At 40.2% G+C, this 22415-nt stretch overlaps 1 protein-coding gene and 1 long non-coding RNA gene across 10 annotated transcripts in view; both read left to right on the forward strand.

The window, feature by feature from the left end:
- The window catches only part of ZEB2 (zinc finger E-box binding homeobox 2), a 131845-nt gene that overhangs the window by 33305 nt on the left and 76125 nt on the right, over positions 1 to 22415 (forward strand). The window lies entirely within an intron of this gene.
- On the forward strand, positions 570 to 8341 carry LOC116597898. The gene is made up of 3 exons (XR_004288842.1): positions 570 to 4385; positions 4448 to 7655; positions 8048 to 8341. It is a non-coding gene; the product is annotated as an uncharacterized LOC116597898 (long non-coding RNA).

The raw sequence follows: 22415 nt of genomic DNA on the forward strand, positions 1-22415 counted from the left end.
GCTTACCCAGGCAGCTTCGCTTACACTCTTCCCTTGTAATCAGATGTGGAAATTACACCCTCCCTTTTGGATACATGATAATTACACATTTCAACATGCAAAGAATTGTCTCTGTTTCAGTTGTTGGAATGAAAAAGCTGAGACATTCAGTAAAATATATTATTATATTAAAGATCATTTCCATAATTGTTTTCAGGATTCGTAATCAAAACCATGATCAAGGTAGTTTTAGTTTTTAAAAAGAATACACATGGAAATAAGGAGTGGTTAAAATTAATTGCTAAGTTCCACTTGACTGGCCGTTCTCTTATTTTATAAAAAAGCAATTGGGAAAATACATTATATTCTTTCTTTCAAAAAAATCTTTTTGGGGGCACCTGGGTGGTTCAGTGGGTTAAAGCCTCTGCTTTCAGCTCAGGTCATGATCCCAGGGTCTTGGGATCAAGCCCCACATCGGGCTCTCTGCTTAGTAGGGAGCCTGCTTCATCCTCTCTCTCTACCTGCCTCTCTGCCTACTTGTGATCTCTGTCAAATAAATAAATAAAATCTTTAAGAATAAATAAAAAATAAAAATAAAAATAAAAAATTTTTGGATCTTATTTCACATTTTTTTCCTCCATGCTTATAGAAATACCTATTTTTCATGTAGACCAAAAGCAAAGGTTAAAAAAAAAATCTACGTTTTTGTGAACATGTGCAAGGTTTGTCAGAGGAGAGATATAAATATAACAAAGGAATCTTTTCAGGAAATGTGTTTTATTTATTGTTTGTGTCTTATTTTTTTCTCCCCCACGAGTCCTTTTGAGCCAACTGAGCTCATTGTGAAAGTTTTGTAAACTCTGATGATGTATCTTAAACTTCACAGCCAGATTTCTAGGCTCATCTGCAGTGCCACTTAACGTCATAAGGTAGAGATGTCAGTGTGGGTATAAGACAAAGCCTGAAAAACTCGGAGACTTTGGTAAATCGCACTAACTCAAAACATTTTTTTCCTGAGGGTTTAGGTTATTGATTCCTTTTTTATTTCCCTAAGCTAAATAAAAGAGAACAGGGGAGAGAAGGCAGTGTTAGATAACTGATGTTATGGTCTCTTGAAATAGTTTATATCATAAGGATATTTGGGTTTTTTCCTATTCAAGTATATGGTTTTTTCCTATTCATCCAAACACTAGCATAGGTAAGAGAGGATACGTATTCACGCATATTCACAATACATACATATTCACAAATTTATTTTTTTTAAAGGATTCTAGTAGATTTTTGGTTCTGAAAATGTCTCAGCCCAGTTTTCAAATATTTGGACTTAAATGATAACACTAATTAGTGCTTATCTGTACATCCTTTGTGTTTTAAAAACGTTGCATAACCTGACATGTATATTTAATTTTCCAAAATATTTTCCCTAGAGAGCATTCGTATATTTTTAGACCTTGGGAGGAACTGGAGATTTCAACTCTTCTCATCCGGAGGCTTCCCTTGTTGGGGAGACATTGAAACAAAACTGCAGAACCAGGATTTGAATGCTAGTCTTCTGATCAAAAATTAGGGACAGGATACTGTTTTGAATGTTGTTGATAGTTTTCTCTCAAGATCCAGCCCGACATGATGTCTTATTTTTAGGCCAAATGACTCTCTACCCCGAAGTGTCAGGTTGTAATCGGTGTATATGCCAAGCGGTGAGTACACTGGAATCAGAAAATCCAGTGTGCCTAAGTGCCGAGTTACTGGACTACGGAGCCACATGTTCTGAACTCAAGACGCTAGTTTTAGTGCTTCTGTGTTTTTTGGAAGGATTGGGTGGTAACGTTTTAGGTGAGGTGTTCTCGTAATTCTAATACAGACAGGGGGCAGAGCACCCAGAAAATATTTCACCTGGTAGTGACATGAGTCTGGCATTAAGTGAGTTCCCATTCCTGCCCCCTTCCAAAGTAAGCCAAGCCTGCGTTGGCGCATAGAGAGTGTGGGGAGAAGAGTCCATGGCAGAGAGTCGAGAGAGGAGAGGACAGGAGGGAAGGCAGCTGAGAAGGAGTGAAAAGGCCTGTGCACCTGGACCCATTATCTGCATCCACCTTCTCCACGTTTAGCTTTGCAGCAGGAGCCGTGGTGGTGAGGAAGAGTTTGGGGTGAGGAGAATGGCTTCCTCTCCGAAGCCGTTCCTGATTACACTACATGTCTTCTACTAGGTTCTATTCTAGGAGGCCGACTGATCTGTGGAGTTCTGGAATCACAATGTAGTATAAGAAGAGGAGTCCTGGACTTGGTCCGGGAAACTCAGACTTCTGGTCCTCCCAGTCCTGCCATCCAGTGGTGGCGTGGTCAGCACCAGCACCAGTGCCTCGCTGGGCTTCCTGTCCCTAGCTGTAAGGTGTAGAGGTTGGGCAGAGGTTGTGAACTGGTGGCTGACAGATGTGTTTGTTTGGGCTCAGGAAATATTTTAAACACACTTGAATTGGTTGCCAATATTTAAAAATTGGGAAAGTCACTCAAAAGTTCTAATTTTCAGTTCTTCTAGAGAACTCAGAAGATCTGACTTCCCTGGCCTACATGGCTCCACAAAAAGAGGAAATTTCTCTGGATCCCTGACAGAAGGATCAGCCAACCTCCTTCCTCTGCATGGTCTGTGTAGACATCGATGTGTGTGACCCCTAGTCCTCTCCAGGACTCCTTCCTTATTATAGAGCCTCTAGCTCTCTGCTTCTAAATCTGACATGCCTCACTGTACAGTGTACACTGAATCCTTAGTGGCTTCTACATCCATGGTAGAATTGTCTGTATAATCAGCATCAGATAAAAGTTGGAAGATTTAAATAAGTCAGCCCTATTTGGAATAAACTCTTACTTTGAAATCTGATGATGGAGGCAGGTAGAGCTCAGAAAATGTGGCCTTAAAGCTAGACACAGGAAAGGTTTGCCCTCTAACCATTGTCTACCCAGCAAACTCTCTAACTACTTTGTAAATTATCCCAAATTCATTCTTTAACGCTAAAGCAAATAATATAGGCTCCTTCAGTTAACATAGTATTTTCCCACATTTCCCACTAAACCAACATCTCTGATCTTCTTTCTGAATATTGGGCTCATGAACTTTTTCTGTTCACATAATTGCAAGGAAGTTATGTAGGCTTAGGAACCATTTGGTCCTATTCAAAAGTAAAGAAATATCCTTGATTTAGAAAGTCATATTTTTATAAACAATTTTCCCAGATATATCCAGTTTGAACACAAAAGATAACATTTGTAACTAATGGTTATAGAGTGTTTCATATTGTCCAAGGTGCTTTGGCAGAAATATCTCATTTGATCTTCACAAAAATTCTAGCAGGAGAAAGAGAGGATATTTAACACAAACAGAGTCCAGATTCGGAGAAATCAGATGACTTTTGGAAAATTGGCCTACTGTTTTAATATGTGAAAGACCCAGTATTCAAGCCTATAGATTCCAGCTCAACATTCAGTGCTTTCCGTGTTATAGCTGTATTTCTAAGATGGATGGTTGGATGGACGGATGGATGGATGGATGGGTGACTGGATGCATAGGTAGGTAGATAATCTTACCTAAACAATGATTTCTTTCCCCTCATGAATGAGCAGAATTGTCTCAATGTTTCCTAAGTTGGATGAAAAATCTTTTTGGTAGCTATTCTTAAGTGAATCGTGGATTTTCATTAAAGGAAACTAGTACGTAAAAAAGCACAATTCATAAGCAGGGTAGGGAATAATTTAAGATCAAAGTTTTAGAGTGAAATAATCATACAGAGTAAAGAAGGGAGGGAGGAAGGTAGGTAAAAGGTTATGGAAATCAGGGGGGTTAACTGTAAAATAATGAAGTAGAGGATAGAAAACGGAGATTATGGAAAGAAGAGAAGAAATATAAGAAGAAAGACAGGATAAGAACACTGTGTAGTAATTTAAGAAGTGAAACCCCTCAGGACAGAGATAGGGGAGAAATGGGAAATTCTAGAGAGGAAGCAACAATTAGGAAGTGTGGAAGAAAAACCTCTAGGCCAGAAATCTGAGCAGACTTGAGGAGAGGGGTAGGTGGTTAAATAAGGAAACAGAAAGGGATGTTTTTAGGAATTCAGAAGCTGAAAGGAAAATAAATTTTAATCACGAAACTCTGTGAAGACAGAATCAACAAGTCTGAATTACAAGAAAGGAAATTCACACGGTTAGAAGGAAAGAATAGAAATTAGTAAGAGAAGTCTTTGGATTTCAAGAGGTGGGTAGAGAAATGATTAAAAGGAAAGAGGGCACGGTAGTTGGAGGTAGAAAATGAAATGACTCTGGAAAGACGTGACTGGGACCACAGCAAATTGCAATAATGTAGAAAAGGGAGACATCATGAAGGAACCAGAAAGAGGGAAGGAAAGAGGGAAGGAAGGAACGTAGGTTGGAAGGAAGGACAAAAGGAAGGGATGGAAAGAGAGGAAGGGAGGCAGGCAGGAAGGAAGGAAGGAAATTAATTTAAGCCCTTTGGGGAGGGGACCAAGCCCGCAGGGTAACCGAGATAAAAGTGGCAAGGGGAAAGTAGGAAACAGAGAAGGCGGCGAGGCGGTTATGGGGCAGAAGGAGGCGTTGTGTTCTTCCATTGAACCCTGTGGTATTAGTTTTTCTTTTCCATAACTGAGGACCCTACTTTATTTCCCATATTCATATTCTACCAGGATGATCAATTCACATGGGAGAGGAATTTACAAAAAAGAGCCACTTTTTACTTTTTCAAATTTTCCACAGGTAAGGTAACCCTGATGTTAATCTATCAATCTGAAGGACACGGCACCAGAGCAAGTGTGGCATTGGTGCTAGAGGTCATCATCAGTCTTGAAACTGATTTTTTTTTCCCCCAATAAATTCATAATTCATATAAAGTGGGAGTTATGTCCATTTATGGCAAAACATACTCTAGGTATTGATTTATATTGCTTTTACTGAAGTTTTTTTAGTTTGACTTAGAGATTTTTCATCTACTTTTTATAGATTATATTTTATAACAAAATTGTGTAGCTCCTTCAACAATTCTTTTTTCTTTCTTTTTTTTTTAGAAAGGGAGAGATGGTAGGGCGGGTTGGGGGGCGAGAGAGAATGTCAAGCAGGCTGCACACCCTGTGGGGCTCGATCCCACAACACTGAGATCTTGACCTGAGCCAAAATCAAGAGTTGGACGCTTCACTGACTGAGCCACCCAGGCACTCCACACTCAACAATTCTTTACCTTGATATATACACTCATTTTATCTAGACTCAAATACATTCTCGCTCTGAATGGTCTAAAAGCATACTCCATGGGGTTCTAGAATTTATTTAGATGCCTCCTCTCCCCCACCTATTTCTAGTCTTCCTCTGTAATTAAATGATGTAAAGCCTTTGGCCATACAATTTCATATCACTGTGAAAATGGAGTCAAAAAATCATAACAGATATAAGAAACGGGAGGAAATTAGTACTTTCATAAGAACTTAGAGCAATTCTCTTCAGTACTCTGTTTAATCTTTTTTCCTTCTTGCTTTACTTCTTCCCTCTTCCTTTCTTATCTTTCTTCTTTCCCCTCCATAATCCCTGGCCCCTTTCTAAGATCTTCACCTCAAAGATAGATGTGCCTGAAAAGAAAAGCAAAATCACTGGTTGCCGTACTAACAATTACTTCTGTATTTGTCAGAACCAGTTTGAAATAAGATACAAAATTCCTAAAAGTAGCTGTCTGAAAAACTTTTTTAGGTCTAGCCAGGATATGAATGGAAACCTCTTCCATGTCATGAAAACATGCTTATGTACGACCCCTGAAGAAAAGGAAAAAAATGCCTTAATAATGACAATACCTATCTCTAAGAGTGGGAAACATAGCTAAGTGGCTTTTGGAACACTTACTGGACTTGTTTATTTATTTATTTTTTTTAACCTTTAGCATATGGAGAAAATAGAGATGACAGACAGGTAGCTGAATGCGACACAGGATGGCAAACGATTCTTGACTCTCAGGATAGAAAGAATTTATAAGACACGGATCGTAATACAGTTAAGTTCAGGACTGCAGACAGTGGGGGTGGGGAGGCCATGTTTTAAGAACAGTCATTATCCTTAAACATCCTCTTAATGCAAAGTCACTCATCTCTCCCCACCCACCCCCCTGCTTCCTAGAATTAAGGAAGGTCCTTCCTTAACTTGGGTTGCTATGCAGAGATGTGAAATCTCATTGGCTCCGAATGATTTTCTGTTTAGTAGCGACTACTGGGAACCCAGCTAATGTGCATATTGATGTACCCTGTAGCTTCAGAGATGATGAAAGAGCATATTACTTATTTCCACAACAACAAAGCTAAGAGAAATTTGAAAGCAGCCGGTTATTTTACCTGGGGACTTTCTCCCAGGTGACTGGGTTACAGAGCCACGGAATTTAAATATGGGGGCAGTCCCATTTTCTGAAAAAGTTTTTCTGGGGAGCCACAATACCACTCTCAACCCAATAATAATAATAATGAAATAAAAAAATTAAGAGACTTTTGCTTTCATTTGCATACATTTAGTCAACTCTGCCTAAAATATGGAAAAAGACATTATTATGCTCATTCAGAATGTATTTTATTCGTTGTTTACTAGGCTGGACTGACATGATATGATTTGTGCTTTGCGGGGTCACAACAAGCTACTAGCAGGACAATTTGCTGAATCAAGAGGATGATTGTGTCTGGTGCCAGTCAGTCGCAATTAGGACCAGGATCAGGGAGGCCCAGGGCTTGTGCATCGTCTTGGGCTAGCTGCATAGAAATCAGCTCACCTGAAACTAATTGTCACAACAGAGACCTTATGCAAATGAGCCCTGGGGTTAGCGTGGGAAAAGAAAAACTGTCGCAAAGATAGGTGACCTGCTGAGCAGGGGGTCTGTTGCTGGGGAAATCTTTGTTCAATGAGTTTAAAAATGTTTTCATTGTTCAAAAAAAAAAAAAGCATACCCACTCACCAAGAGTGTGGCAAACACACTCATCTAAAATTCCAATAAAGTGAAAGCCTGCTTTGGAGCATGCAATAAATTGGTAGTCTATACTTTATAAGGGCTAGGGCAGGAAAATAATTTCCCTTTTGCAAGGGCCTTTAAAGTTGAGGTGCTGTGGGTTGCAGAGTGGGCCTACCTTGAAAATTTGCTTGGAAGGTCAGTTCTGCTGTTATCCTGATGGGGCTTCTACCTCCTTTTCTAACCACATTCCAACTGTCCTTGTCCACAGAGCCATGAGGGGTTCCTGTGAACTAGACAAGAGAGGCCTGTTTCCTAATTGAACTTCACTTTTTTTTTTTTTTTTTTGAACTTCACTTTTATCTCAGGTGGAAAAGAAGGGCCAGGAGAGCTCTCCCCACATGGCAAAAGAATCTAGGAAACAATGGGCAGTTTCTCAAACTGTGGTTTCTCAAATGTTCACAGAATTAAATGAAATGCAAATGTTGTGAAATTCCAAGACAGGTTATATGGCCCGAGTGACCATAGATTGTAGAAATTTAGCAAAATAAAACTTATTTTTAAATAGTTGACTTCCCTTTTCTAGACCTCTGACAAAAATATCTGTAAATGAGCAATATTGTAATTTAATCTTACTTACAGCACACCTTTGAAATAGTCTTCAAAATGTTCAACTTTAGAAAACTCCATGAAGAAAAGTCATTTTAAGGTGGGGAACATTTTTATATGTTGTCGTAACAAACTTGCTTTTGGGTTATTGATTGATTTTTTAGCTTTTCAATTTTGTTTCCCTAAAAAAGTATGGATTAACATATTGACACTACTTAGCTTTTCACTGCAAATTTCCTGGTAACATATTAAATAATATGTATTCACACAGCAGTATAAATCAAATAAGGAGAAAATGGGGAATTCTGAGCTTCTACAAGAACAGAGGTGTTTTGTGTCTGGTGATTCTAAAAGACGAATTATTGGAATAAAATATTTTAGGTGAGAGAAAAAGAAGCAAAGTTGCACTGCATTAGCTTTGAATGCAAATGTTATTTTGTTTGGCAAATTACTGGGTCTGCGAAACTAAGTGTTTTCATTGTGTTTCCTAAGGGGCTGGATTGAAATTTGGACTTGTATCTGCTAAGCGAGTTCAGGAATTACCTCGATGGCCACCACAAAACCTAAAGAAAGTTAGGCTCAAAAGCAGCACGACTTAATCACAACTTAAATTAAAAGGAAAAAAAAAAAAAGAAACCAAACTCTTTTGTCCCTTCACCACTGTCTGAAATAATTTCCACATATAGGAGACAGTTCACAGTGGGTATGAAGTGCTCAGCTTTCACTCATCAAACTTTAATCGGAACTGCATTTTAGTTTTTGAATAAAGAACACTTAAAAAATTTAGATGCAAATGATTTTGCATTATTCATGCCCTAAGTGTCCTTGTAGATTTAAACACTTCTGAGGCCACCTTGATTCAAGTAATTACCTAGGCCCTCACTGCTCCGTCATGAATAAGGTATTTTGTACAAGCAAAGTGTGTACCCGATGAGCTTTTAAAGTGGCTTTACACTGAACTTGTGTATTGCTTCTCGTGCATGAGTGAGCCGAACACGCGTCGCAATCTGTCTCAGGTGGGAAACCCTGGCTGGGCATCCATGGGTGACGGGATGCAACCCGAGCGTCTCTCTCCACACACATGCTCTTCCTTTTGTCTCTTCTTAAGAATCTCAAAGTGATTCTCCTGCCCGGGTCTAGTAGCTGTTTGAGAATCTAAGAGAGCAATAGAATAGGAAAAGGAATGAGAGGGAAAGTAGCACTGGTTCCGCTTAACTCCTCTGTCCCCAGAGTTCATTTAAATGGCCACTTTTCAGCCCACCTCGCCTCCACCAGCAAAGGCTTCTGCATAAGGTAAGAAGTCTCTCTGATTTTATGTGGCTCAGTACATCTGTCTCCCCATCTGTCAGCCTAGACTCAGCTCCTAGAGCCAGGTCCTACCTCCACCACCGTATTCCTCACAAACAGGAACTGGCTTCACATTCAAAGGTGAATGGAGAATGCTTCCCATGGAAATGAAAGTGACCACGAAGCCTGAGTCTCTAAGTTTATCCACACACACACACACACACACACACAGACACACACACAAAGAAGGTTCGTAAGAGTTAAACATAATTGGCTGAGGCCTGTAGCTGGCGTTTGTTACAAAATGCCCAAGACTTTCCTTTCCAACTCCGTGGCTTTGAAGAATTATAGGAATTTTATGATGTGCTATTGGAGTTATACTGGCAGAGATTACAGAAAAGGGGTTAAAGTTGGTTTATGGTAGAAAAAAATTATGCAGAAACCAATAAAAATAAACACACTCAAGTAGACTAAACTTGCTGGGCTTTTAGTTTTAGTTTAACAAAGGAAGTTTAGATGAAAGTAAATGTTGCAGCTTTTAGAAAATTAGTTGACACTCATACTTGATCATCTTTACTACACAGCGGTATAATTAATATTTAAACATTCTAATAATGCAGCTTGCTTTGCATGCACTTTTCAGCCTCACAACAGTATATTTTATCTGGAATTGTGTTAGCATTTTCTTGGGTACTACCCATTTTCATGGAGTTAAATTTAAAATAGAGTAGGGCCTTAGCCCTTATGGCCAGTAAAACATCAATAGGAGAGCGAACAGGTTTCATACATCTCCCAGACAGTTTATTATTAAGACCAATATTTACCCGAGATAGTAGATAATATATAAATTGTGTTCCATTGCGCTCGTGAACGCTTTTAAATGCACAGAGCAGATTAAGTTTGAAAGTTGCGTCTGGCTGTGGTCCACTCACCTCTGACTGTCCGAAACAGGAGAATTTTGATTTTGGGAAAGCGGTGTGAAATGAGGAGACAGCATGTGAAACGCTCAGCCCGCCGATATCTGCCCATTCATTAAGACATCTGATTAACGCAGGGAAGAATTTTTATTTCCAATACATGAAGTCATTTCGAAGGCATTGTCTGAGCTGTGACGGCTGAATGCCCAGGAACTTGGTAAAACAAGGAAACTAGTAAAATGTAGAGAAGTTAGCTTAATTGAGAGAAGACGGAGCTAATTTATTTTCCTATGAGAGCTTTCTTCCTGTTCCAATCTCCGGGCTGTAGGTGATAGGGAAAAGTTGTTTCAGGTGCTACCTTCAGCTCGGCCCCTTTGAAGAGTGCAAGGTGCCTGGTGTCCTTGATCTTCTTTGAGGTCGAATAGTGAGAAAGAGGGTTCTACTTTTCCACTGTAACTTCAGTGTTCTTTAACATAAACAGAATTTGCATGCACATATTTACTGCTCATTCTGTATAACTGAGTAGGTGTACTGAGTTGCAGGTCTATTTTGAGACTCGGCCCATGTTAACCCCTTGAGGCCCACTTCACGATAGGTACCGCCCTGTGGGAGTCCTATCGGTCAGTGAAGGATGAAGCCACAAGGGATCCAAGGCCACGCCAACACTGGGGCATCTCATTTCACTTAATTCTGTGAAACCTTGAGCCAAGGTTGGCACAACTCAAAGGGCATAAATGAGAACTGCAAAATTAGGCAGGTTAGGTGCTGAGAGAGAAAAGATAAGCAACCGAAAAAAAAGAGCCTATAGGGAAGATCCCTATAGAAGAGCGCTACATAAACGAAGTTTCACAGGGTAAAAACCAGAGGGATCTCATGTGGTAGCTGTCATGAGACGGTTTGTGCAGGCTGCTTTGTTTCCTTCTGTCAAAGAAAGTCATTTTCACAGATTCATGGAGATGACCGTTTTTATTTCTGATATCCAGAAACCGAACTGGCACTTTGGTCTCTTTGTATTTTATTGGGTTTGTTTTGAGAAAGAGAGCTAAATGAACTCATCTTACAAATAACGAACAGCCCCTGAACTGTATAAAACCTGCTCTTGAGGTGGGAAAGCAGAGATAAGTTGAACCCAACTGCTGTCACATGTATGGGTTTGACAGATAGGTAAGTCGGAGAGTGGACAAAATTAAAAACATTTTTCATATGCTAATCTCCACCTGCACAGGAATTTTTTTTTTTTTTTTTTTTTTTAAGGAGGCAGCCTACTGGTAGACTAAATTCAAGAGCTGTCTATCACCAGTACATTACTTCTAGGAATTGCCATGACACACAAAAAACGAATAACTACTTTATGACCAAAGTCTTCCACAGAATCTTAATTTCAGATGGATGTCATGATAGCGTGGCGCAGCAATTTGTGGAAAGAAAAGTGACCCATACATGTCGCCGTTAAACTAACCTAATAATTCCCTCCAGGTGTAATGGGCTCAAAGTTCTGTCTGAGGAATTACTTTTTTAGTTGCAGATACAGGTAAAAGGGAGCACCGTGGTCTGCCTTGCCTGTCAGGTGGTAGCTACATGTAAACTTCACAGTGAGTGTGGGAGACAACAGGGGATGTCAATGAGAACCTACAGATGAACCCACAGCAATGAAAACGGAGAAGGTTTATAGCAAGTAGGTAACAGTTTCAGTCCTCTGTGAGAACACATAAACTCCAACTTCACACTGGGACAAAGCACGGCAGGACATTTGAGGTAGAGGGTGAGAAAACCTTCCTCTCCTTATGATAAAGCCTCTCCCAGACTTGTTTAAATGCCACTGGGCTGCTATTGAATGCTTACCATTTCTCTGGGTTTTATATTATTGTACAGGAAGCTTTGGGAGTTTCCTTTAATTTTGATAAATATTCAAATTTGTGCATAATTTCTACACTTCGGTTTTGAATGATAGAAAATTTCCCATGCTTGTTGAGTTTCCTTTCAAGTAAGAAAGTAATTCTTGTAATAAATGAGAATGTTGTGTTTCTTTTTCCCAATATTGTCAAGCTAATAAGCCCTTACTTCAGTTTATAAATTCAAGATTCACTAATTTATTGAAATGAGAGCCAAAATAGTCCATGAGAAGTCTTAAACATCAAATGGTGACTGGAAAGAAATGGGAAGCTAATGGTTATCTAAGGTGAGGTCCTACCTTTTTCTAGCAGAGAGTCCTCAGACTTAGGAAACTTTGGGTCCAAATGCCTGCAATGGGGTTAGTACCCTCAGTTACCATGCGGTACTCTTTGGGGCCCTATGAAGTAAATTCTAGTCCATGATGATAACACTGGTGTCACTTTAAAATACACTGTATCTGGGAGGTAACAGTCAGAGAAAGTTTCTGGCATGGTAGTTTTTGTGTGGAAGAGGAACTTAAAAGAACATATGCAGGCACTAGATGAAATGTTTTGCTTTGGCTTTACGTGGAGGGAAAGCTGGACAATGGTCATTTTACTTTTTAAATGGAACTTAAACCCTGATGCCGTGTGACCCGCCAGGCTGCTAACAGGAAGGAGAAGAGTTAGTTAGCATCCTTAACATTCTTTGATTGGGGAGCACATTAGGAGGTAGATAAGGGAGCAGCATGGGCGACCCACCTCCTGGCCACGGGAGGACAGTGCCTGGAATGTCTGCAATTTGTTTCTATTTTTGTCACACCTATGTGTGGCCGCCCATCTGGTCTGAATCAATCAGTCTCATCCCAGGGCTCTGCTTCTCTCCCAGCTGAAATAATACCCTCCTTTTCCACTGTTCTGCATTAAGGAGGTTCACTTTTCACAACTGGCCAGGCAAGACTATTCACAAGGCTAGATGTTTGTAAATACAGGTGAACCCAGGAGGAGGCATTGGGGAGAATTTAAAAAAAAAAAAAAAAAAAAAAAAGAATATTTTATGGATACACTCTGCTCTACTAGAAACAGTACTTGGGAAAATTGAATGATTCATTAGCAAAATACTTGACTCCAGGAAGTAAAAGAATGATGCTGTACCATTTTGTATGCATGTATCCTAATTTGTTTTTTAATGCAGTTTTCTTTGCCTGAGTTTAAACGAGGCTATTCTACCTACAGCAGATAAAGCCAAGGTATGAGGTATTGGCCATTACTTAGGCTGAAGGATTTTCTTAGGCCATTTCTCTCTGTTCCACACTAGAATAAATAATGCTCAATTCATCTACACCTCTGTTACAGCCCTGCACCTCTGCTGCTAGATCATTTTCTTGACATTCCTCATGTGCACATTCTGTTCTTTAGCAGTCCAGCACCCATGCCTCCCCCGTCTGATTCCTGCACACCTGACAGCCTCTCTCTCTCGATAGTCCAGTTTGTAGACCACTGACCTCTATTACAAAGGTCAAGGTATTCACCAGTGAAACCAGCTTTAGGACCACATAGCACTCTTCCCACAAGAGACCTCAAAACTTACAGACGTTGGCCTTGGCAAATTAAATAACAAGGGAAAAAGCAACTCATGCTCCCTATCTGCCCAGTTTCCCAATGCAGTGGGAACTACCAGCCTATCGTCACCTCCCATCCGGGAACCCCAGGGTTATTTCTGTCTCACCCGCCGCCTTTCTCACTCCCCACATCCAGTCTGTTAGCAACCATTGCCACTTTTTCTCTCTTTTTTTTTTTTTTTTTGGCCAACGTTTCCTGAATCCACCCCCTTCCTCTTCATTCTCATAGTTGTGGTCTTGGTCTAGGCTTTGGCTTTGGCCTTGGCCCACTGGGAATTTGCGGCCTTCTTCTGTCTCTGCGTCCGTAGGAACATATCAAGCCTCAGCTTAATTTACCACTGACGAGCTTGCTCTCCTCTGTCTGTACCTTTAACCAGTCCATCATTTTCTTTGGGCTCCACTGGGACCACCGACTGCCCTCTGGACTCATTCTGTGGCTCCCTTTCTAGGTCTCACCTCGTCATCCAACCCTCACCTCATGGCAACTGTCTTTTTTCTTTCTTGTCCAAAGTAAGCCCTTCTATTCTTTATCCAGTCATTTCTCTCATTGCTTCAGAGACTCTGCTATACTGCCCCCACCCCTGATCGGTGCCTCTGTGTGGCAGATCCAGAAACTTGGGATCTTTCAACTGTCCTTCCTTGCCTTCCCTCCATTCTGATGCGGCAAAGTGTGGTCAGTGAGAATGAGACCACGTTCAGAACCTCAGCTCTACCACTTGCTACCTATGACATTGGACAAGTGACCGAACACCCGTAAGCATCAGTTTCCTCATCTATAAAATGGGTTATTGTGGAAAAAAAAAAGGCAAATGATGTTGAACACTGCTGGCACATAGTAAGCTCCATTTAAATGTTTGTTGCTGTTCTCAGAGGACAACTACCCAATCACACACCTTCAGTCACTCTCACACCCTGTGCTCCTTTATCCTCACTTGTAAATTTTGATGACAGCACAACTGAGTTCCTTTAATCTGGTTCCATCAGTAGATTATGTCCTACAAACCAAGGACAAAGTTAATTGAATGTGGCTGGTACCAACCAAGTGATGATGAAACCTTAAATGATGCTTTGTGAGGATGATTATGAAGAAGATGATGGTAAAGATTATAATAATGGTGATTATGATAAAGAAAACATGGCCAGGCCCTCCTTTGGGTTAATACTCTTGGCTCAGACAGCTAAGTCTCCAGGAAACATACAGCATTCCCCCTCAAATTAATTTCTTCTTCCCATTACATGGAAACATGTTATGCGTAAAAAAATATATTGTGCGGTATGCATGAGATTTATTTCTCAGAAAGCAGAGAAATGGTAAGAATTTTAAGTGTTCTACATACTTATTTAGATCTCACATCAGGAGATAAAACAAATGAAAACTCTGACTTGTTAATAATTTACATTTTAGTGGAAAATTCATACATGCTGTTAAGATACCTCTAAGACTCGACACAGAAAATGCAAATAACTTACATCCACTGCGCACTGAAGACAGACTTTGTCTGAGAAGAAAACATTATCAATTAAAAGAAACAACAACAGTGTTTACAAGGGAACATTGGCCATATTTACAGGGCTATGATTCTAATTTCAGATGACTCTTTTGAAGTATTCACATTGATGATCTCTCCATTCATCAGGTGTTTCTTACAAAAAATCCACCAAGGTCTACCTCACCACCTAGGAGGTAGCTCACAAGTAGGGGGTTTCTTTTCAGCAAGCCACACCATCACTTTTCTCTAACAGCTTATGCAAAAGTTTCGTGGGGGAGGGAGAAGCCCGAGCCAGAAAGAAAGAGAGAGAGAGAAAGAGAGAGAGAGAGGGAGAGGAGTGTGCATGACAATAACTACCTCTGTCCCTTTGCTTTTTGTTCTTTTCATGTCAGGGAACTTTTTAGCTGTGCTGCCCGGGTAACTGCTCTGGAAGGTTGGGATATCTGTTGTTGAAGGAGGTTTGTGATTGAGGGCCTTCTGACACAACCTTTTGTTGCATTGAGGTGTTTGATCCTCTTTCCTTTTCTTCTAAAACCAATCCCATCCCTTTAAAAAATGGATAACCAGCACTTCTTTTACTTATTGTCAGCTTTCGGAAAGTTGCTGTGGGGGTTTGTAGAAGTTTAACTGGTTAACTCTTTGCATGCTGATAGGCTGCTGATAAATACACTTCTTCTTTCTGAACAGGAGAGATTTTAATCACTTTTTATCAGGTATATACTGTTTTTACTCATGCAGAGCAACTGAACTGCGTTCGGTCCGAAATACAGTGCTTGTGCTCAAGGTCTTGAAATGCGAGAGTGGTTCAGGCTTTGAAATGGGACAGGACACATCCTTACCTCCTTTTTGTCCTCGAACTGAAGTGGGTGAGAGGTATGACTCTGCCATTTGTAATGCCTGATAAGGTATACTCATTTTTTAATTCAAGAACGGCAGGCTTCGGTAGAAAATAAATGCAACGACTGACTTCGAAACGGAGCAGTGTAACTATATGGCAACAAAAGAAGAGAGCCTCAGAAGGCAGAGTGTAAGGGTCTTGTTCCAGCCTGCTGGCTAAATGCTGGGATAGTTTTTCCCCCAAAGGAAGGGACACAGCCCAGGCTATGGGGAGAGAAAAGAAGCTTAAATGGATTATTTAACAAAAAAGCAACTTAGGCTTCTAGATAGTGACCTACATCCTGCACACAATGATGATATCTTTACGGCCGTGATAGGGTTAATAACCTAACATCATTCATGTAGTGTTTTTTGAAAATTGAATTTTACTGCTACAAAGTAAATGTAACAGCCCTCTGGAGACAATATTACAGGCACTTTATTGTTTGCTAAGCTGATGTCATCTTTCTACAGACTGACTTTAAAACAAAGGCAGAACATTTATTACAAATATCACTGTGTGAAAGGAAATCTACTGAAATATTGTTTAGAAGGTGAGCTGATAAAAAAGTATTAATACTTGGCTTTGATCATCTTACACCGTAAAGTTGTGACTTCAAAATGCTGCTCATGTGATCCCTATTCAAAGCAAAACTTCATCCTGGAAATTCCTCTCCACCTCTCTAACATTATTCGCCCTCAAGTTGGAATATTTGTTTAAGCTTCCTGCCTGTTTTGGATACATTTTTTACTCTGTAAGGGGATTTATTAACACAGTTGATGAGCTCTTGAGAGGGAAATTAAATAGCACCTTTTAGAGATGATGTATGTATGATTTAAGAAACAAAGTATGGAGATGAAGCTGTTTAGTTTATGTAATGAACTTTCAAAATCACCTGTAAGTGGTGGCTGGAAAGTGTGCAATTTAAATAAGCTGTTGAAGGCATTGCCAGGCAAGCATTCTGCATGGCACATTGCTTGCAACTCAGAGGGTTTGGTCCCCATATCTGATGCACGTGTAATATAGGGTGAAGTTGTTTTTGGATCACACAAGAGTTTCTTAGAGCTTCATTTCCACACTGTAGCCCTTGAAAATGTATCAATTGAGCAGACACGTTTGGCTCTTTCTTACAAGGCACAAGTAATTTGTTTGTAAATCAGTTACTATTCAAGAAAAGTTAAATTAGGGAGAACTTTGGTTTCTTTGATGTTTCCCACTTCGAAAGCCAAAGAGCAAATTAATGATCATTTTGAAGTAATAATGATAATGAGGAAAACGTAATTTTGATAGTGAGCTACACTATCTCAAAATAACTTTTCAGGTACGGTGTGTGAATACAGCCCAAATGACCAAAATAGCCTGATGGTGTTTTTCTAAGAAAATGATTTAGTGCTCTGCTTTTGTCTCTGAAGTCTGCTTAGAAAGAAAACACAGGTCAAGGAAATTGGGTTAGAAAAAAAGACTGGTGTGGGGTAGGTGTAGAATTATAGGAAGAATATCTAACAGGGAGTCTGTGGGCACTCACCAGATCAGCAGACGAAAGTCTCGCCAGTGTTTGTGAGCTGCTCAGGATGGACTGATGACATTTATATCAATCAAAAATGAATCCCCAGACATCTACTTAGCATGCTCTGTGAAAGGCAGGGTGGTGGCTGGTGGCTGGGACCCAGGCCCAGGAGAAGTCTACCTATACTGGGATTGTGATTCAACCCGGAACTTAGCTGCAACATTAAAATACTTATGTGGCTAATGACTACACTACTATAAGAGAAAACCATTTTTTAAAAGCTTACACTTACTTGAAGCATTTTACTATAAACCTGCCAACCGGGAAGTTATTTTATATTCGGCTATTCATTATTGTATTTGACCAATATTAACTACTTACCAGGTGCTAGGTACAGCTTTAGCGCCAAGGTCCAAAGGTGAGTCCTCACAGAGCCTCACAGGTCAGTGTCAGAAACTTTGGCTTGATGCGATCAGAGCCTGTCACATTGCAAATAGTAAAAAATTCAATATTCAGTAAATACTTAATATTCCGTAAATGTGCAAGAAAGCCATAATTTTTTGTTGAATGACTGATAGAATGAAATCGAGTAAGAATCGAGGTAACTTCTTCATTCCATTTGTGGACAGGGCGGGGCTGAGATTTCCCCTCCTTAGGCAGGTCAGCACAATTGTAAGAAGCGACATGCTTGAGCTGGCCTCAAAAAACAACAAACAAATAAACAAACAAAAAAAAAAACAAAGTGGCATTTACTATGTGAGCAAGGACAGGAATTGTGCAGGGGTGGTGGAAACAGCACCACAGAATAGGGTATGATTTTTAGTGGCACAGCCCAGTTCGGGTCCCTGCACTCCTTCCTGATACTGCCTTATGGATTTGCTCCCAACCCTTCTCTCTCCCTACTCCCTGTTGTATGGTCAGTGATAATCCCCCACACACACACACATGCACTACCATTGGGATTCAAGTGTCCATGTCCTCAAGTAAGAACAAAAGTATCTCATTCATCTCATGAAAGAAGAGAAATAGCATGACTGTGCCTCACTTCTATCTATAAAACTCAAATTTTAGTTGTCTACTAAGAGACCTCAGTTTTGAGAAAACCCTGTTTTTTAGCATCCCACATAAATGAGTAAAAGAAGGGGGAAGCAGTTAATATTTAGGCTACATACTGATCTTGTAATAAAAGGCTTTTTCAAACATCAGAATGAATTTGGTTTATTTTCAAACATCGAGATGAAATCATTATTGGTTGCTTTTGGTCTCCATCTTAGCAAGATGTCTCATGGACGGGACACTCGACGCAGGGGAGTTTGGGACAGTTCCAACTGTATGAGGCCTGGTGTCATTACCTCCATAAATAGAAGTGAGCTTCCTTTCTTCTGCAGCTCTACATTTCCTTGCCTTTGATTCTCCTTTTTTGCTTTTTCTCCCGGCAGGCCTTTCCTCTCTCCTGTATCAGCCACTCTATAGGCAGATGTGCCTCTTTTTCCATTTGCCAGCGCCCCCCCCCTCCAAATCTTCCAAACTACTCCCCTTTGAAGTCTCTATTACCGATACAATCACTTTTGTTTCCCCTCCATCCCCTCTCTCTCCACTCGAGCTTCTTCTCTCCCTAACCCCATTAGTTACATCTGCTGCCCCTACCATTCAGCCTGTGTTAAATCGTAATGCGCTTGACATAACTTCGGTTTGTCTGCTAAGTACTCAATCAGCACGCGCTGCTATCTTCTGATTTGTAGGAAAGGGGGCAAGAGTGAGTGAGCTGGCTCAAAATGCACTAAATGATTCAGCTCTGCCCAATTAGCCCAACTAAAATGAGAAATTGACAACTAATGATAATGAAATAAATGGGTCTTAGTTAAGAATATAAATCCCACAAACTTGGTTCCTGAAGCCTGTGGTGGATACCGTATCCTTCATATGGTGGTCAGATGGCTCAGGGGATGGAAGGACGGCTGAATGAAGGGAGTTGTATAAATAATTCCAGTGGTTGTTAGTTGACTGGGGTTCTTTCCCGGTGATTCCTTAATGGATCTTTAAGGGATCTGGGAGCCACCAGAAATTGCACGTAACATTTTGTGCATTGATGCCTCTGCCCGGGCTGTGGGTCCGTGCACTTAATCAGATTCTTAAAAAGATCTAATGTGTGACCTTCCCAAAGGTTAAGAACCACCGCTAAGTAAGGGAAGACACCTATTTTGTCGGTGTTTGCCTGTGGTCTGGTCCCCCCACACCACCCACCCACCCACCGCCCCAGCACAGTTTAATATCTCACCTGATCTGAGCAGTTCAAAAAGTAGAAAGAAACAGGGTTTTAAAAGAAAAAATTTACCTTCTTTAAGAGGAAAAAATGTTTAAACCACCTACCAAGTTATACAATTTACTTTTTTTTTATTATTATTTTAGTTTTACTACAATTCCAAGACAGGCTTTTTTTTTTTTCCTTTTTTTTTTTTCCTCCCAACAATGGGTATAATCACACATCTGAACATAAGAATTAGTTTTATGCAGTTCCATAGAAAACCAAAATCTTGAAGAACACTTTCAAAACAACCAGAGAAAAATAAACCATTCCTTCCGTCAGTCTTGTTAGAGAGGGATTAAGAAACTGGCAATTATTTTGGCGACCTTAATTGTCGCGCGGCAGGAAAATATGTAATTAGAGCACGTTCCCAGGCCTGCACACCTGCAGCACATCCTACAGTTTAATGTCAGCTTTCAGTACCCGTCGGTGCCAGGTTCTAGCACAGCCAGTCACAGTGACGCTCTGAGAACATTTCGGACTCATGTAATGTGGCTTCTGTGTATGAAAGAAGCAGGCATTTACACGACCACACAATGGGGTGCATTGCCGCAACACTGCTCTCATTCTTTCCTGACGCCCACCTTCAGCACTGCCCTGGTTTACTCCGTTTGAGGTTTTATTGTTACGGTATAATAGTCCTGTACATTTTTGAAATTCCCTTATTATTCAGCTTATTAATACAGTACTGACTTGATTATCAGGCAGCCGTTGTGCAGCCGAAGATTCAGTTGCATTAGCTAAGTCAGAAGCTGAGTAAATTCTTGGTATGAGGAGAACAATTGTTTGACATTTTTTTTTTCTTGTGTTAGAAAGATGGGCTGTGGTCGTTCTCTATATAGTTGCATTTTGGAATTCGCTGTATATTCCCTATATGTTGCTGGGCATTCATTTTTCATGTAGAAGAAGCTTAAAATGTACTCTCACTAATTTGAAAGTGTTTCAGGGTATGGGAGGACTCTATCATGATTCTCATTAGCATTTTTCTTCCTTTTTTTTCCTTTTATTGGCTTTTTACAACAAAAAGAAAGAAGCTCAGATGTTAGGAAAAGTAGCTAAAAAGAAAGAAACAGTACGCAGGGTGTCTGTTTTTCAGCTAATTCCGTAACCCAGCATACTGATGGTTAACAGACTTCGCCCCCTGAGGGAGATACACTGTATTTTGCTATCTGACATGTTGTCATATATAAAGAAATCAATTGGTAATTAAATGATGCACCTTGTGAAGATGACAAAAGGCATTTGGTTGCGAAAAGAGAACTGGGTTTTGAGGGGTTTGTAATGAAGGCCTAATGACTATTCATAAGAGATTTTCAGTCCGTTGATCCACTTGACTGGAAAGTTCTGCCCTGGAGAGTTAGTGCTGTCAGTTTCTCTCACCTCAGAAAGCCGCCGCAATCGACGGTGTAGAGGATGAGCGAGAAATTATCTAGCTGTTGCTCCAGGCCTGTCTTAGGTCACATGCAGAAGGCACATCTGGTTCCCTGTAGGTGCAACCTCAGGACATAAACTTTGACTAATTTTTAAACTATAAATATGTACGAGTGACACTGAATAAGTTACCTTTTATTCATATTTTCTTTATTTTAGAACACATGCAAGTTGTGTGGAGAGGCTGCCATTTTGGCGTTATTTTTCTTCCAGTTTTATCAGTTACACGCTTGCTGCTGAGGCTCAGAGTAACTTCTGTTTTCCGGAAGTTGTCAAGGACCAAATGATAACAGTCTCCTCAGACCACCAAACGTTTGTGTGACTATGTCAAAGTCACCCTGAAGGAAGGTCATCAGAAACAAGTAAAGAGTGGATTATTGGATAGTGCTCTTGGGGGATGCTGATTGGCCTATTTGGCAAAAGACAGTAGGATATCAAAACTTATATACATAAATAAGTCTAGGTACAAGAATTACAAAGCATCGCTCTAGTGCCTGTAGGAAATGACAACAACAAAATCCATGCCTTCAGAAGACACCAGTAACTGTCAACGATGGGTAAGGCACGGTGCTAGCCTCAGAGGATACAAAGATGAGAGAAACAAAAATCTCAGCCCTCAGAGTTTAGTGAAAAAGAGACAAAGCAGGAAGACAATGGTACTACACCATGGGAAGAACTGGTCAGGGTGTATAAGAACACGGGTCTTAGAATCCTGGAATGGATTTTCTAAGAACGGTCAGGGTCCACAGGTGATGTAAAAACCTCTCACACGTGTTACTCCCTCCATTGGCAAAGCCGAATTAACCAGTGAAAAGTGAGCTGAAGGGGGAGCGAGGTGCTTCTGGTGCAGCTGTGCTTACTTACCTCGAGAATCCCAACAGAACGGTGGTGGCCAGCACTTTCTGTACATATTTACTCTTGGAAAGTGGTCCTCCATATCCTTATATCCAGAAGCTCACCTAATCAAAGGTAAACACATTTATCACCTCATTAAGGCTTGTTTTATGGCCACTTGAAAGTGGCATGGGAGGTGGAAATATCTGTCAAACCCCTTGTCTGGAACATCTGTAAGGGGGACATTACAGCAGGCTACCGAGGTTTTAATCTCTCGATATCAAAATAATTTAACACATAACGTGTATTTGAGAAGATGTCACTGATGATTGCTCCTTGTGTATTGTGGTTACCGAGTTCCGCTGATGTGTTCACTGGAGCTGTCAAGGTGGACCGAATGAATGGACAGATGCCAAAAAAACAATTATGCTTATTAATGTACATTGATTGCTTGTTTAGGTTATAAAGCAAATTAAAAAATACATTAGTATTTAAACCCTTTTATAGCTGAGCTAATGATTGTAATATAGTGTCTAGTAAAGAATATTCTATAATACCTGTGAAGCCCAGCTATGTTATCTAATTAGTAGACTTTGATTTAAGTGGCTATAATTATGGAAGTGAATAGTTGCCTCTCTAAATAACAAAATGGTAGATTTAAATATATAAAGATGTTGACTTGATTATTTAATATTTGTAGCAAAGACAAACCACCTAAA

This window comes from Mustela erminea, chromosome 8 (assembly GCF_009829155.1).
Source record: "Mustela erminea isolate mMusErm1 chromosome 8, mMusErm1.Pri, whole genome shotgun sequence".
Taxonomy (NCBI): Eukaryota; Metazoa; Chordata; class Mammalia; order Carnivora; family Mustelidae; genus Mustela; species Mustela erminea.